This window comes from Cynocephalus volans, chromosome 14 (assembly GCF_027409185.1).
Source record: "Cynocephalus volans isolate mCynVol1 chromosome 14, mCynVol1.pri, whole genome shotgun sequence".
Classification (NCBI taxonomy): Eukaryota; Metazoa; Chordata; class Mammalia; order Dermoptera; family Cynocephalidae; genus Cynocephalus; species Cynocephalus volans.
The window spans coordinates 78,502,948-78,518,983 of record NC_084473.1 but is presented as its reverse complement, the minus strand read 5'-3'; positions in this window follow the sequence as shown (position 1 = coordinate 78,518,983).

The following is a 16,036-nucleotide window of genomic DNA, read 5'->3' as shown; positions in this document are numbered from 1 at the left end:
CAATTCCAGTTTCATCAAATGAGACCACAAATAATTACAGTTGATGGTGTTTCCATTTGCACCTACATAGGCAATTGACCTTAAGTAAATTAACCTGAGATTTTAATAGTGTTTCTCTCTCCCAAAGAAAGAATCAGTTATTACAATCTATTAATCAACCTCGTAGGTAATTCTAAGTTTGAATTCAACAACCTTTATATAGTGATGGGCAAAATATCAACTAGAAGAGGATAATAGAGACACAAATATGTCATCCAGCTAATTTGATGCCAAGGTTCTGACCTCATGTTATGGATACCTCTTTATATTTTTGGATCTTCATGTGCCTCTACTGGATACTATTTCCTTTGTAGCTAGGATGCTTGGTCTACTTTACCTCAGACTAATGTCTCATATATTTCTAGAAAAATATTCTGGGACTTGTCTGTACACAGAGACCCTAATTTTAATTCCACATATCACCAACACTCGAAATTCCAATTCAGACATGAGCTCCAAAATGAGCCCACTCAGTTATTCATACACACTGCCTGGGGAATTGTTCATGCAAACAATTAGAGTGTGTTCTTATTGGTGGTAATCACACAAATAGAAAAGACTGTAAGTAATTTATCACTAACTTTAGCAGAAGTTATTAATAGCACCATCTAAATGGAATATAGATCAATCTCAACTCATTGGCATGAGTAGTGATGAACAATCTCATTTCTCTAGAACTTGTTGTCAGCTTGTCCTCATGGCATTTGTGCCATTACTAATTCTTGTTATTATAATCAGATCAATGAAATAGGAAAGATGGAATAGGCTGTGTGTTGCCTTAGGAAAAAAGCTTTTTGACTTTCTAAGTTTTATCCTTATGGGCTATGGGATTTGCTTTTCTTGGCCTGGGTTGGGCAAATAGGATTTGAAGCACCTTAAAGAGGCTATCAATTATTTTAGTTTCTAACACAGTGTTCATAATGCAGGTCTATAGCATTGCATCCATAGACTTAAATGCTTTTATGCAGCTACTCTCTCATTTGATACTCACCATGGTGATGCAAAAACAAATAGGTCAAGACAATGTTACAATAGAGTTGACTATTAAGATGACTAAGCAATCTATGAGCAGTAAAGATATAGATCTGCAGCTTTCCCTGAATTGGTCAACCTTTCACAAGTGAGAAATTGATTAAAAGAGGGGGACTGGGAGACTGAATATACAAATGACCAATGGCCAGACTATATACATAAATAAAAATCTGACCCCCAAACTTCAGTAATCATCCTAAGAGGCCAAATTACTCTTTACAATAACCACACCAGAAAGTCAGACTATTATCTGTAGCAACCAGTTCATGACGCTAAACAATAACCCATATAGCAATCAATCCAAAATGGCCAGGGCTTGATTAATAACTGACAGCACCCCTAATATTAGCTCCACATCTAATTTAGGAACAATTGGAGAAAAGCAAATATGGACCCCAACCAGTCTCATACAATGCCCTATTTCTAGATAGCCTATTATAGCTTCCCTATGTCAACTGCTGCAATCATACCTAAAGCCTCCTCATTTTTCCACTATGAAGCTTTCTCACTCCTTTGCCTGTCTTTGAGTCACTGCCAAAATGCAAGTGATAGTGTCTGACTCCCTTGCTACAACAAGCTCTGAATAAATAGCATTTGCTATCTGTCATTTGAGTGATCTTCATCTATTTCTACAGCACTCAATCAATTATATTTAAATTACTCAATTAATTAATTCATCCACTGGGGGTGGTAATAGGTTGTCAGTAGTGTTTTTCCAGTGTTTTTGGATAATTCTTTGAAGGCAGCACATATAGAGGTAGCACAATAGTATAGAAAAAGCAAAGAATAAAAGAAGACTTGAATTCCAGTCCTCCTACCAGTGTCACATCTTCAATTTCTCTCTGTGAACCTTTACCTCTTTGAACTTTTATTTCATTAAAGGTGCAAGGAAAACGTTAGAATGGGCAACATTAAAGAATAATGCCATTTCTGGAGTGAAGGCAGCTGCAATTTTAAGTATCTTGATTTCTTGATTTAAGTCTTGTGCCTCTTCTCCCACCCCCATGCCCTACCTCACATGTACACACACACATACACACACACACAATTTTCTAGTTTATCTTCAGGAATTCCTAATATGGCCAGGAATTAATTAAATAATTTTAAACCTTGCCGTTACTGTCAAATAGTGTTTAGAATTAATACAGTTTTAATTAATTAATTTGGCCTCAAATCTTCCTTCCACCATACCTCTCAGATAACTTGACAAAGAATATAGGATTTGAGTAAGTGTTTGTAAATAACATGTGGATTGCTATCAAAAGGTAATTTGCATCATGAGCGTGTTTAATTTGTTCGTTCTCTTTTCCCTGCAAAACTTAAAGCAACAGCTTTAAGTTTCCCCAATCTGCTGCCAAAGAGCTTTGACTTATTTGAAATGCCAAAATACCAGCCTATAAACTCAGGCTGGATCAATCATCATATTTTTCAATCCTTTCTATTTCTCAAGTACAGAATTTGAAGCCAGAGTAACATGGGCAGAAGGTGAGTGTGACATAGGCTAGTGTTTCTCAAAGGATCCATAGGGCTGATAATACAGGAGGATGAATGTCATAGTAAAAAGAGCACCATGCTGGAGGCTAAAACTTTTGAGCTAAAGTTGTCTCTATTGCCTCTTGGCTGCTTACCTGGTTTGTATAAATTTACATCTCTGAGTTTCAATGTTCTTATCAATAAAATGAGATAAAGAAGGGGTAACAATAACACCCTTATTGCTTCATAGGATTTTTTTAAAGCTGAATAATATAATATGGTACACAGGAAAATCATAATTTGCAATATATGATATGAATGTTAAGTGGTAGTTTATCATTTTAATACAAAAAGAGTATGTAAGATTTTACCCAGCATCCTAATTAACAGTAGGTTCACATTACTATATGAAACAATTCTTGCAAGATTTGAAATGAGACATTTGAAAAATCAAGAGGACCTGACTTAAATAAAACAAAGATACAGGATTAAACACCACATCAAATTGATTGCAAGTCTTTTTACCCATCACAAGCTTTAGAACCTAAATAATAATAATAATAATAAATAAAAGAAATATTAACCAGTATAATGATAGCCCACTATGTTCTAGACATTAGGATTTTACATGTGCAAAACTTAGGGAGGATAAAAACCTAATAAAGCTTTAGGAATATCTAACCAAAAAAAAAAAATGAGTTAAATCTAAAAGAAGCTCAAAAAGGCTGTAATCAATATCCATGGATTGCAGAACTTTTATATCCATAATAGGAGCACTGCAGACTTAAAGAGAGGAGAGCTAGTATGAACACACTGAACAGAAGCAGTTAGGAAGGTCTAGGGATGGATTTAATTTCAAAAACACCACTTAAAGATAGGTAAACACACTCAAAACCCAAGAAATATGTATATGAATTTCATAATTGGAATCAGTTTGGGTGTCAGATGTATATATATTATTTTATTAGCAGCAAATGTGCAACCATAATTATGTGCAAACTAACTGAAATTCAGAGTTGAGGAACTTCAAAACCATGCATGAATAACCAGTGCATAAGATCTAAATCACAATGTTGAATGACTGAAAAGCAATGAAATAGGAGTAGAAAGAAAAAAATGAGAGCAAAATTTAAGGGGAATATATTTGATATTAAAAAAATTTCTTAAACATTTGTTTTATGATTAAAAAACTTATTTTCTTCTAATATAATATTTTGGTAGGCTATTTATTTGTGTTTTTATTGCTTTTTAATTTTTTGTTGCTATTTTGGCTATACAAGTATTTTCGGTCAGAGATAGTAGAAACACAGTTTGTTACCTAACATTTGTTTTGGTACTTTCATTCTTTTTTAAATAAGTTCTTTATTTTCATTTAAATATGTCATTATTGGAGAAAGGCAAGAACACCCACCACAGTGCCAGCAAAGCCCCAGGCAAGCAGAAAACCAGGGCATCTGCCACCATCACCACAGCCACAAGGAAGGCAGAAACCTTCCCCACAGCTGCTGGGGGATGCCTCACACAGCTTCTGCAGAGATGGTCCACAGCATGCACCACCACAGCTTCTACTACTGCATGAATGGCTGGCTGCCACAGCAAGATCCACTCTTACTGTGCAGGTGGCCTACCTAATATTTGACTTCATTGATACAAGGAGAGTCACTCTAGGAGCCAGAAAAAACTGGAAGGAGTTTCCCCCCTCAAAGTCAACTCCTGGGTAATAGAAGACACAACTGATCTACTAAATAACCAGAAATCAATGTAGAGATACTAGAAATATAAAAAATGAACAAACAAACAAAAACCAGAAAATATCACACTGCCAAGGGAATTTGGTAACTCCCAAGTACCAGACCCTACAGAACAGGAAACCTTTGAAATTGCTGAAAAGGAATTCCAAGTAACTACCTTAAGAAAACTCAATGAGATAAGAGAAAATTCAGTTAGACAACACACTGAAACAGAAAAAAATATCCAGGATATGAAAGAGGAAATTTACAAAAAGATTAATACCTTAAAAATCAGTGTAGCAGTACTCCTAGAATTGAAAGACTCATTCAACAAAATAAAAAAACACAACTGAGAATTTAAGCAGCAGATTAGAGCAAGCAGAAGAAAAAATCTCCAAAGTCAAGGATGGCCTTTGTGAAATGCTAGCAGACAACCTTAGCACACAAACATCTGAATCATGGGTATTCCAGAAGGGGAGGAGAAGCTAAAGGCATTGAATATCTATCCAATGAAATAGTAATGGAAAACTTCTCAGGTATAGGGAGAGAAACAGACCTTGAAATCCAAGAAACTCAAATATCCCCAAGCAGATTCAATCCAAAAATTATCCCTCCAAGAGAGAATCCTAAAAGCAGCAAGAGAAAAGCATCATATCCATTTATATATAAGGGTGCCCCATCAGACTTACAGCAGATTTCTCAACTGAAACTCAGTATGAGAGAAGAAAATGGGATGACATATTCAAAATACTAAAAGAAAAACAACAACAACAACAACAACAACAACAAAAAACTGCAGCCACGAATTCTTCACCCAGCAAGGCTATCTTTCAGAAATGGAGAGAATTGGTGTATTTTCCACACAAACATGAACTGTGGGAATTCATCACCACACGTCCAGCCCTGCAAGAATTCTCAAGGGAGTCCTGCATCTTGAATCTGAAAAACAATAATTACTACCATGAACACACCAGAAAGAACAAAACCACTGGTAAAACACAAATGCAAATGAAAAGAAAAGGGTAACTGAATCTTAGTACCTCATATAAACAAACAAACAAACAAACTTTGAAGATGAACAATAAAAGAGGAAGAATTAAAAAATGTTTAAAACATCTAAACAAAAAGCAATAAAATGCCAAGAGTAAGAAAATACCTCTCAGTAACAATCCTAAATATAAATGCATTAAACTCCTCACTCAAAAGACACAGACTAACAAGTTGGACTAAAAAGCTAGACCCAACTGTATGTTGTCTTCAAGAGACTCCCCTCACCTGTAAAGATGCACCCAGACTAATAGTGAAGGGTGGAAAAAGATATACCATGCAAATGGAACCAAAAATGAGCAGGAGTAGCTGTTTGTATATTGGATAAAATAGACTTTAAACCAAAAACCATAAAAAGAGACAAAGACAGCCACTATATAATGATAAAGGAATCTATCCAGCAAGAAGACATAACAATTATAAATACATATGCACTAAACAAAAGAGTACCCAGACATACAAAGCAAACACCACTAGACCAAAAGAAAGAGACCCCAACACAATAATATTGGGGGACCTGAGCACCCCTTTTTCATCATTGGACTGATGATCTAACAACAAATCAACACAGAAACTCAGGATTTAAACTACACTTTAGACCAGTTAGACCTGGCAGATATCTACAAAATATTTCATCCAACAACTATAGAATATACAATTTTCTCATCAGTACATGGAACATTTCCCAGGATAGACCACATGCTAGTTCACAAAGCAAGTCACAACAATTTTACAAAGATTGAACTCATCTCAAGTATCTTTTAAGAACACAATGGATTAAGATTAAAAATTAGTAACAAGTGAAACTCAGGACTCTATAAAAATACATGGAAATTAAACAACAGGCTCCTGAATGACCTATGGATCCAAGACGAAATTAAACAGAAAATCCAAAAATTTCTAGAAACCAAGAAAAATAAAGATACATCATGTCAAAATCTTTAGGATACTGCAAAAACAGTGCTAAGAGGGACATTTATAGCAATAAATGCTTATGTGAAAAAAAGAAAAATTTTGAGTAAACAACCTAATGCTACAGCTCACAGAACTAGAAAAACAAGAAGAAACCAATCCCAAAGTTAGTAGATGGAAAGAAGTAATTAAGATCAGAACAGAACTATATGATACAGAGACCCAGAAAAGCAATTCAAAAGATCAGTGAAACAAAAAGTTGGCTTTTTTGAGAAGATAAACAAAATAGGCAAACCATGAGCTGGGTTAACCAAAAAAAGAAAGAAAAAAAGAAAAAAGACCCAAATTTCAAAAATAAAAAATGGGAAAGGAGACATTACAACAGCTACCACAGGGGGGGAAAAATCATTAGAGACTATTACAAACAACTATGCATCAAAAACTTTGAAAACCTGGATGAAATGGATACATTTCTAGATATATACAAACTACAAAGACTAAACAAAAAGAAATAGAAAACCTGGACAGACCAGTAAAAAGCAAAGAGATTGAAGCTGTAATCAATATTCTTACAACAAAGAAAAGCCTAGGACTGGATGGCTTCTGAATTCTACCAAACCTTTAAAGAGGAATTAATACCAATTCTCTTCAAATTATTCCAGAACATGGAAACAGAGGCCACTCTCCCAAACTTATTCTATGAAGCCAGTATTACCACCATGATACCACAACTGCATAAAGTTACAACAAAAAAAGAAAACTACAGACCAATATCTCTTCTGAACATAGATGAAAAAATCCACAATAAAATACTAGCAATCAGCATACAGCAACACGTCAAAAAACTTATACACCACAGTCAAGTGGGATTCATCACAGGGATGCAAGGATGGATCAATACAGGCAAGCCAATAATTGTGATTCCCCACATCAAAAAAATCAAGAATAAAAACCATGTGATTATATCAATAAATGCAGAAAAAGTGCTCAACATAATTCATCATACCATGATGATAAAGTCTCTCAGCAAATTAGGTATAGAAGGAAAGTATCTCAACACAATAAAAGCCAGTTATGACAAGCCCATGGTAAATATCATCCTGAATAGGGAAAAACTGAAGGCTTTTCCCTTAGGAACAGGAACAAGACAAGGGTGATCACTATCACCACTCCTATTTAACATAATGTTGGAAGTGCTAGCCAGAGCAATTGAGAAAAAGAAAGAAAAAAAGGGCATCCAGATTGGAAAAAAAACCAAATTCAAACTATCCCTGTTTGCAAATGACATGATCCTATATAGAGAAAAAACTAGTGACTCTACCAAAACTTCTTAGAGCTGATTAATAACCTCAGTAATGTTACAGGATATAAAATCAATGTCCAAGAATGAGTTGTGTTTATATTCTTCACTAACAAACTAACAGGAGGAGAAATCAATAAAGTAAGCCCATTTTCAACAGTCACCAAAAAAATTAAAATACGTAGGAATCAAAATGACCACGGAGGTGAAAGATCTCTGCAATGAAACATATAAATCACTACTGAAAGAAGTATGATACACCTCATCAACAAAACCAAGGACAACAACCATATGATTATCTAAATTGATGAAAAAAAGCCATTTGACAAAATTCAACATCCCTTCATAATTAAGACTCCCAGCAAATTAGGTAAAGAAGGAAATTATCTCAATACAATAAAAGGTTTTATGACAAAATGATAGCCAATGAGAACAGGAAAAAGACAAGGATGCCTACTCTCACCACTCCTATTTAATGTAGAATTGAAATTACAAGCAAGAAAATGAAATAAAGGCTATCTAGATTGGAGAGGACAAAGTCAAACTGTCCTTGTTTGCAGATGACATGATCTTATATATAGAAAAACTTATAGGCTCTACCAAAAAACTTTCACTTGTTTAACAATTTCAGTAATGTTGCAGAATACAAAATGAATACCCCCAAATAATAGCGTTTTTTTACTCCAATAGCAAACTAGCAGAAAATGAAATAAAAAAAGCAAGCCCATTTACAATAGCTGCAAAAAAAAGATAAAATACCTAGGTATCAATTTAACCAAGGAGGCAAATGATCTCTATAATGAGAACTACTAAATACTACTGAAAGAAATTAGAGGACACAAAAAGCTGGATTTTGGATAGGAGGAATTAATAATGTGAAAATGTCCATTCTACCCAAAGCAATCTACAGATTCAATGCAATCCCCATCTAAATACCAATATCATTCTTCACAGAAATAGAAAAGCAATCCAAACATTCATATGGAACAACAAAAGACCCCAAATAGCCAAAGAAACCCTGAGCAAAAAAACAAGTAAAGCTGGAGGCATACCACTATCCAACTTCAAATTATATTACAAGGCTATTGTAACCAAAACAGCATGGTACTAGCATAAAAACAGACATTCAGATAAATGGAACAGAATAGAAAACCTGGGAATCAACCCACATACTTACAGCCAGCTGATCTTTAACAAAGGCAGCAAGAACATATATTGGGGAAAAGACTGTCTGTTCAACAAATGGTGCTGGGAAAATTGGACATTCATATGCAGAAAAATGAAACCAGACCTGTACCTCTCATCATATACCAAATGAACTCAAAATGGATTAAAGATTTAAATATAAGTCCCAAAGTCATAAAATTACTAAAGGAAAATATAGGGAAAACACTCAAGGTAATAGGACTGGGCAAAATCTTTATGAATAAGACCCCCTTAAGCACAGGCAACAAAGAATAAATAAATGGGATTATATCAAACTAAAAAGCTTCTGCACATCAAAGGAAACAATGAACAGAGAAGAAAGACATACGAAATAGGAGAAAATATTTCCAAACTATACATCCAACAAGGGATTAAAATACAGAATATACAAATGGCTCAAACAACTATACAGTAAAAATAAACAAATAACCCAATAAAAAATGTGCAAAGGAGCTGAACAGACTTGTTTTTGAAGGAAGACATACAAATAGCCAACAGATACACAAAAAAATGCTCACCGTCACTAGTCATCAGAGAAATGCAAATCAAAAACCACATTGAGATATCATCTCAACCCAGTTAGACTGGCCATTATTAAAAAGACCAAGAATAACAAATGCTGGCAAGGATGCAGGGAAAGGGAAATTCTTCTGCACTGTTGGTGGGACCGTAAATTAACACAGCTACTATGGAAAATGTATGGAGTTTTCTCAAACAATTACAGATAGAACTACTACACAATCCAGCAATCCCTCTTCTAAGTTTATACCTGAAGGAATAGAAATCATCATGTTGAAGGGATACCTGCACTCCTATGTTCATCACAGCTCTGATTACAATAGCCAAGATATGGAACCAATCTAAATGTCTGTGAATGGATGACTGGATAAGCAAAATGTGGTATATATACACTATGGAATACTACTCAATCATTAAAAAGAATTTGATTCTCCCATTCATTGCAACTGGATGAGCTTGGAGAAAATTATGCTAAGTGAAATAAGCCAGTCACAAAGGGAAAAATACCACATGTCCTCACTCATTAGTGGGAGCTAAGAGAAAAAGAAGGAAGTAACAAAAGGCCAGAGTAGTGCCTTGGACCTGCGGAAGGAGAGAATGTGCACTTAGAGTTGCCGCGGGTGGAGGGGTGGAGGGGGAGGGCGGGCAGGAAGGAGTTCAGTGGGGGACAAAGGTAATAATTGCAATTTGTGATAATGGGCAATCTGATAATATCTATGTGATCATCACTTCTTGGAAACAGGTGGCAACCGTCAGCTTCGTACTCCATGAATGTGCATAATCAATAAAATAAGTCATTACCTACTAGTCCTTTATCATGTGACCAAAAAGCAATACACAATATTATAAATTCTCATGATCACGATTCTTTAGAACTCTGTAGTTTGAACTTGAAACCAGCTTTCTTACACCATATGACATTGAAAATTTGGTGTACTCTCTTGGGTCCCAATTCCAATTCCACTTATGTGCCATGAATTTATAATAATATGTTCCAAAAAGGCAAAAATAGAAAAAAAAAATCTTATTCTGGCTTTTCAAGAGTTACAGAAAAAATAAAGAGTGAGTAAGATTCTTAAAAAATAGTTATATTATTTCTTTGTTTCCTACTTTTTCTAGTATAGTTTACTAAACTCTTGGTGGATAGAACAATACATTTTCAGAAGGCCTACTGATGTGCTCCAAATTTTTACAGGAACAAGGGCAAAGTTCTCTTTTTCTTTTGTATTTACACTGTAAACACACATAATGGTTATCAAAAAAAAAAAAAAGAAAAGAAAAGAAAGAAAGAAAGAAAATAGCCTCCTTTCCATAATAAAGAACTCACCTTCTCTTAGCTTAATTACTTTATTTATTTTTTAATGACATCTCCAAATTAGAACACAAATTTTTTTTTTTTTTTTTTTTTTTTTTTTTGTGACCACGCTCAGTCAGTGAGTGCACCGGCCATCCCTATATGGGATTCGAACCCACGGTGGGAGCGCCGCTGCGCTCCCAGCGCCACATTCTCCCGAGTAAGCCACAGGGTTGGCCCAGAACACAAATATTTTTAAATATTTTTAAAACTGGTTGAATTCAGGAAAATATTTTTTTTCATTTTTATGGTTGTAGTTAAGATATGTATATAATTAATTTCCCATAGTTTTATTTGGTGTGAAATATACATAATTTAAAGCCTACAATTGAACTCATGAATAGACAGAAGCTTCCAGTTTTTCTGCATCCTGGAAATCTCTGGATTGTAATTTCATTGTAAATAAACTAATCTAAAGAAGACTGCCTTCACCAATGGGCAGGATACTTATATGAATTAATGAACTTTGTCATCCATTTCTAAGAATATTTGTTTACTTTTTTAAAACTGATAGGAGTTTTACACCAGTTTTTGTACTAGTCCATGTTTCCAGGTGTCAAAGGAAATTTCTTCATTTCTTCTGTAGCCACGGGATATGTACTAGATTAACAATGATCTAAACGGACTATGTCTAAACATAGAAATGTCTGGAGCATGCAAACTGCTTTGGGGTTTGCCATACCTCATGAATATACTTGTGGGAGTCTGTGGGATACTTTCTTCTTTGCTTCTACGCTTACCCAGGTACTTTCTTTGTCAAGGCCTTGTCAACAGAAGATGAATCCTACCTCATCCTCTAGTCATCTACTTGGGCCTGTACTCCCATTTAAATATTATCAATTTCTAAATTCCCAATTTTTTTCTTATTCTCCCTCTAAGTCTGTTAAAGAAGTGAATCTCTATCCTGATTCAAAGATTAGACAATTTCTTACACTGCAAAGGTATGCATTAGATATGCTGTATTTCTTTAAGACTTGGTTTTAAATTTTTGGCCCCTTATCTAGCATCTAACTCTAATTCTGAGCTTCACTCCACTATCATGCCTAGGACTCCTACCAGGCTATGGGAAACTCTCACTGAGTTGTTTTCCTCTTTTTGTTATTTAAGAAATTTTGCCTAAAGTGGGTGAACATTATTCTTACTTGGTAAGGAGGCAACTGCTAATAACTCAGATTTAGGAAATCACAAATTTTCTTTTCATATTATACATATATTTGTCTTCTACATTTCATATTCTGCAAATTGGGTAGAGAATACATAGAATATTAAACCTCATTGTGTGATATGAATATTATATACATGACTGTGAAATATGAAGAGCACAATAACCTAGTGATTACGTATGTAGCCTCTAGCACAAAGCTGGCTGGGTTTGAATTCTGGGTTCTTTCCTATTGATCTATTACCCAAGGTAAGTTACTTAAGCCCACTGTCCTTGGATATATACTAAATCAAATGAGATAGAACAGTGCCGAGAGCATAAAAAATACTGAAGAATAGTCATAATATCAGACTTATATAGCATTTATTTATCCATGCATTACTCAACACATGGTTAGTCTCATAAATATTACCAAAAAACTTCTTAAGAGGTCCATGTACAAGCAATGCATCACCTGTGATTGTCCGGTGAATATCAAACAAATATCAAACCTGAATCTGACCCAAACTCTCAATTCAGCTCTCAATTTATAGAAAATACAGACGAGAGAAGGACATGTGGAATTCTGCCATGGGAGTGACATAATTGAAATCCAACTGTAAAGCAAACATGTTTACAAGACAAACAATCCAGGTTTTTCTAAAAACAAATTAAAAATAAAAAGGAAAGAGAGAGATATAAATATTCATATAAGCTAAATTTCAAATAAAACACAGAAATTGTCAGACGGAATAAAAAAGCAAGAACTGACCATGTGCCCTATACAAGACACACAGTTTAAATATAAAGACACATATACTATTATAAACTCACTATTTTTTCTTAATTTTTTAATATTTATTTTGCAACAATTAAAAATTGTATATATTTATCATGTACAACATATTTTGAAATATGTATACATTGCAAAATGGCTAAATTGATCTAATTAGGTTATGCATTACTTCACATATTTATTTGTGGTGTGAACAATTAAAATTTACTTTCTTAGCAATTTTTAAAAAGTACAATATGTTGTTATTAACTATCGTCACCGTCACCGTGTTGTACAATAGATCTCTTGAACTTATTCCTTCTATCTAACTGAAATTTTGTATCCTTTGACCAGCATCTCCCAAACCTCCACAACCTCTTACCAGCTCCTGGTAACCACTATTCTACTCTCCACTTCTACGAGTTCCCCTTTTTTAGATTCCTCACAAAAGTGAGATAATGTAGGATTTGTCTTTCTCTGCCTGGCTTATGTCACATGGCATAACATCCACCAGGTTTATTCATGTTGTTGCAAATGACAGGATTTTCTTTTTAAGGCCGAATTGTATTCCATCATGTATATTTACCCCATATTCTTCTTATTCTCATTATTTTTATGTTAAAAATCAAAAGACTTTATAGGGGAAAAAACATTGAAAAGTACACTTACAAATTAGCTGCATCAATTTCAATACAAAAAATTAAAATCAATTTATACGAGCAATGACTAATTGGAAAACTGCAGTGGAAATACAATTTATAATAGGATAAACATTAGGAAGATAGTTAAAAGATATGTGCAAGAAATCTACATTCAAATATATAACATATTGCTGAGAGAAATAAAATAAAAAGTGCTCTACTTTCATGGATTGGAAGAATCAACATTGTTTGAAAAATCCATTATCCCTAAATTGATCTATAGATTCATTATAATATTAAACAAATATCTAATGTATATGTGGTGAAAAGCTGATTCTAAAACTTACATAGAAACCCAAAGACTAAGAATAGGCAAAACAGTGTTAAAAGAGCAAGGTCAAAGTCTTAGATTACCTAATTTTTTAATTTACTTGCATGCTACAGTAATTAAGATAATGCATTTTTGGTTTAGATAGAAAAATAAATCAATAGAACACAATGGAGGATCCAAAAAGAATGATACTTTACAAGTCAGGTAGTGTTATGCCTCCAGCTTGATTTTTTTTTTTTTTTTTTTTTTTTTTTTTGCTCAGAATTGCTTTGGCTATGCATGGTCTTTTGTTATTCCATATAAATGTCTGGATAGTTTTGGTTTTTTTTTTTTTTTCCCCATTTCTGAGAAAATGTCATTGAATTTTAAGGGGGATAGCAAAAAGAAACAATTAACAGAATTAAAAGACAACCAACGGAGTGGGAGAAAATATTTGCAAAATATACATTTGACAAAGGAGAAAATATTTGAAAAATATACATCTGACAAAGGATTAATATCCAGAATATACAAGGAACTGAAACAACTTTACACCAAAAAAGAAAAAAAAAAAAAAAAACAAGTAATCCAATTAAAAAATAGGCAAAAGAGCTAAATAGGCATTTCTCAAAGGAAGATATATGAATGGCCAACAGACACATGCAAAAATGCTCAACATCATTCAGCATTCAGGAAATGCAAATCAAAACCACACTGAGATACCATCTCACCCCAGCTAAGATGGCTAATATCCAAAAGACTGTGAATGACAAATGCTGGCAAGGTTGTGGAGAAAAAGGTACTCTCATACATTGTTGGTGGGACTGCGAAATGGTACAGCCTCTATGGAAAATGGTGTGGAGGTTCCTCAAACAATTGCAGATAGATCTACCATATGACCTATCCATCTCAATGCTGGGAATATACCCAGAGGAATGGAAATAATCAATTTGAAGGTATACCTGTTCCCCAACGTTCATCGCAGCACTCTTTACAATAGCCAAGAGTTGGAACCAGCCCAAATGTCCATCATCAAATGAGCAGATAAGGAAACTGTGGTATATCTACACAATGGAATATTACTCTGCTATAAAAAAGAATGAAATATTGCCATTTGCAACAACATGGATGGACCTAGAGAGAATTATTATATTAAGTGAGGTGAGTCAGGCACAGAAAGAGAAACATCACATGTTCTCACTTATTTGTGGGAGCTAAAAATAATTAAATAAATACACAAATAAACGGGGTGGGGGGGGAAGAAGACACAACAATTACAATTCCTTGAAGTTGATATGACAAACAAATAGATATGAGGCTGTTGGAAGGGAGGCAGGAGGATGGGAGAGAGGGAGGTTTCAGTAATGGGCCACAATAATAAACCACATTGTATATTGTCAAAATAAAATAAAATTTTTAAAAAATGTATTCACTATACATTTAAAATACATGTATATTTACTGTCAAATGAAATTTCATAATTCTGTAAAGCTGTCTACCATAACAATTTGTGTTAACATGTTTCTTACCAATTACCAGTCTCTAGGTATTAGGACTGTTTCTCCTTACTGCCTAATCTCACATAGAGCAAACTCAGCTTCACCCCAATGCTTTGCCTCCCACAGACTTGTCACCCCTTTTCCCCTGGGAGATGGAGCCACCAAAGATTACTCAAAGCCCATTTCTTTTGAGCAGTGAGAAGCCCCAGAAAGGGGTTAATATCCCTGGACCCTCAAGCATGAGGCATCCTTCCATTTGAGAAATTAACTACGAATTGGGGTTCCCTTCCTGTGCTTATTCTCCAGACCAGCAAGTTACAGGAAGAGACATTGGTGGGGTTTTGCTAAGCACAGTTTAACAAGTTTTAACAACAGAAGCTGGTAACATGCAATTAAGACAATCCACTAACAAAAGCTTGATCTAGCAAACATTCCTTCTCCCTCCAGCAGCTTTTTAGTAACTTTACATATCAATTAGTAACCTGTTTGTCTTTGAACCAGCAGCCTTGCTGGGTTATGATTCTTATCTTGCAACAGAGACTCAATAGCCTGGGAAAAATTTCCTGTCCTTTGCAAGGTCAATATTGGAAACTGTGAGGCATTGGAAAACCGGGCCCTGTGAGGTACATTTGCTTTATGAGTCCTCTAAAACCCCAAGCCCTTGGACCTGATCAAGCAGCACTTAGGTAGGAGTTCCACATACATATAAATTTGTGACACTGTCCCATTGTATGCCCATAGTCCTGGTACTATTACTAATAATGTCCCCTTGAAATTGTGAATACCACAATATCAATGGTAGAATTCAGACATTAAATAATGCTTGCTATGAATCTAAATTTGGCTCTGTTTTCTATATATGAGCTTTATACATTTCTCTAAAGATATAGAATTATACCTGAAGCCTGGTTTAGGCAACTGTATATATCACTTATTCTCAGTGCTAGGCCTTTTCCTTTATATTGTGCCCAATATAATGGTTTCTATAAGATAGAAAACATTATTTTTGCCCATTTTTTCATTAAGACAGGTGCAATCCCAAAAGTCAAAACCTCCTG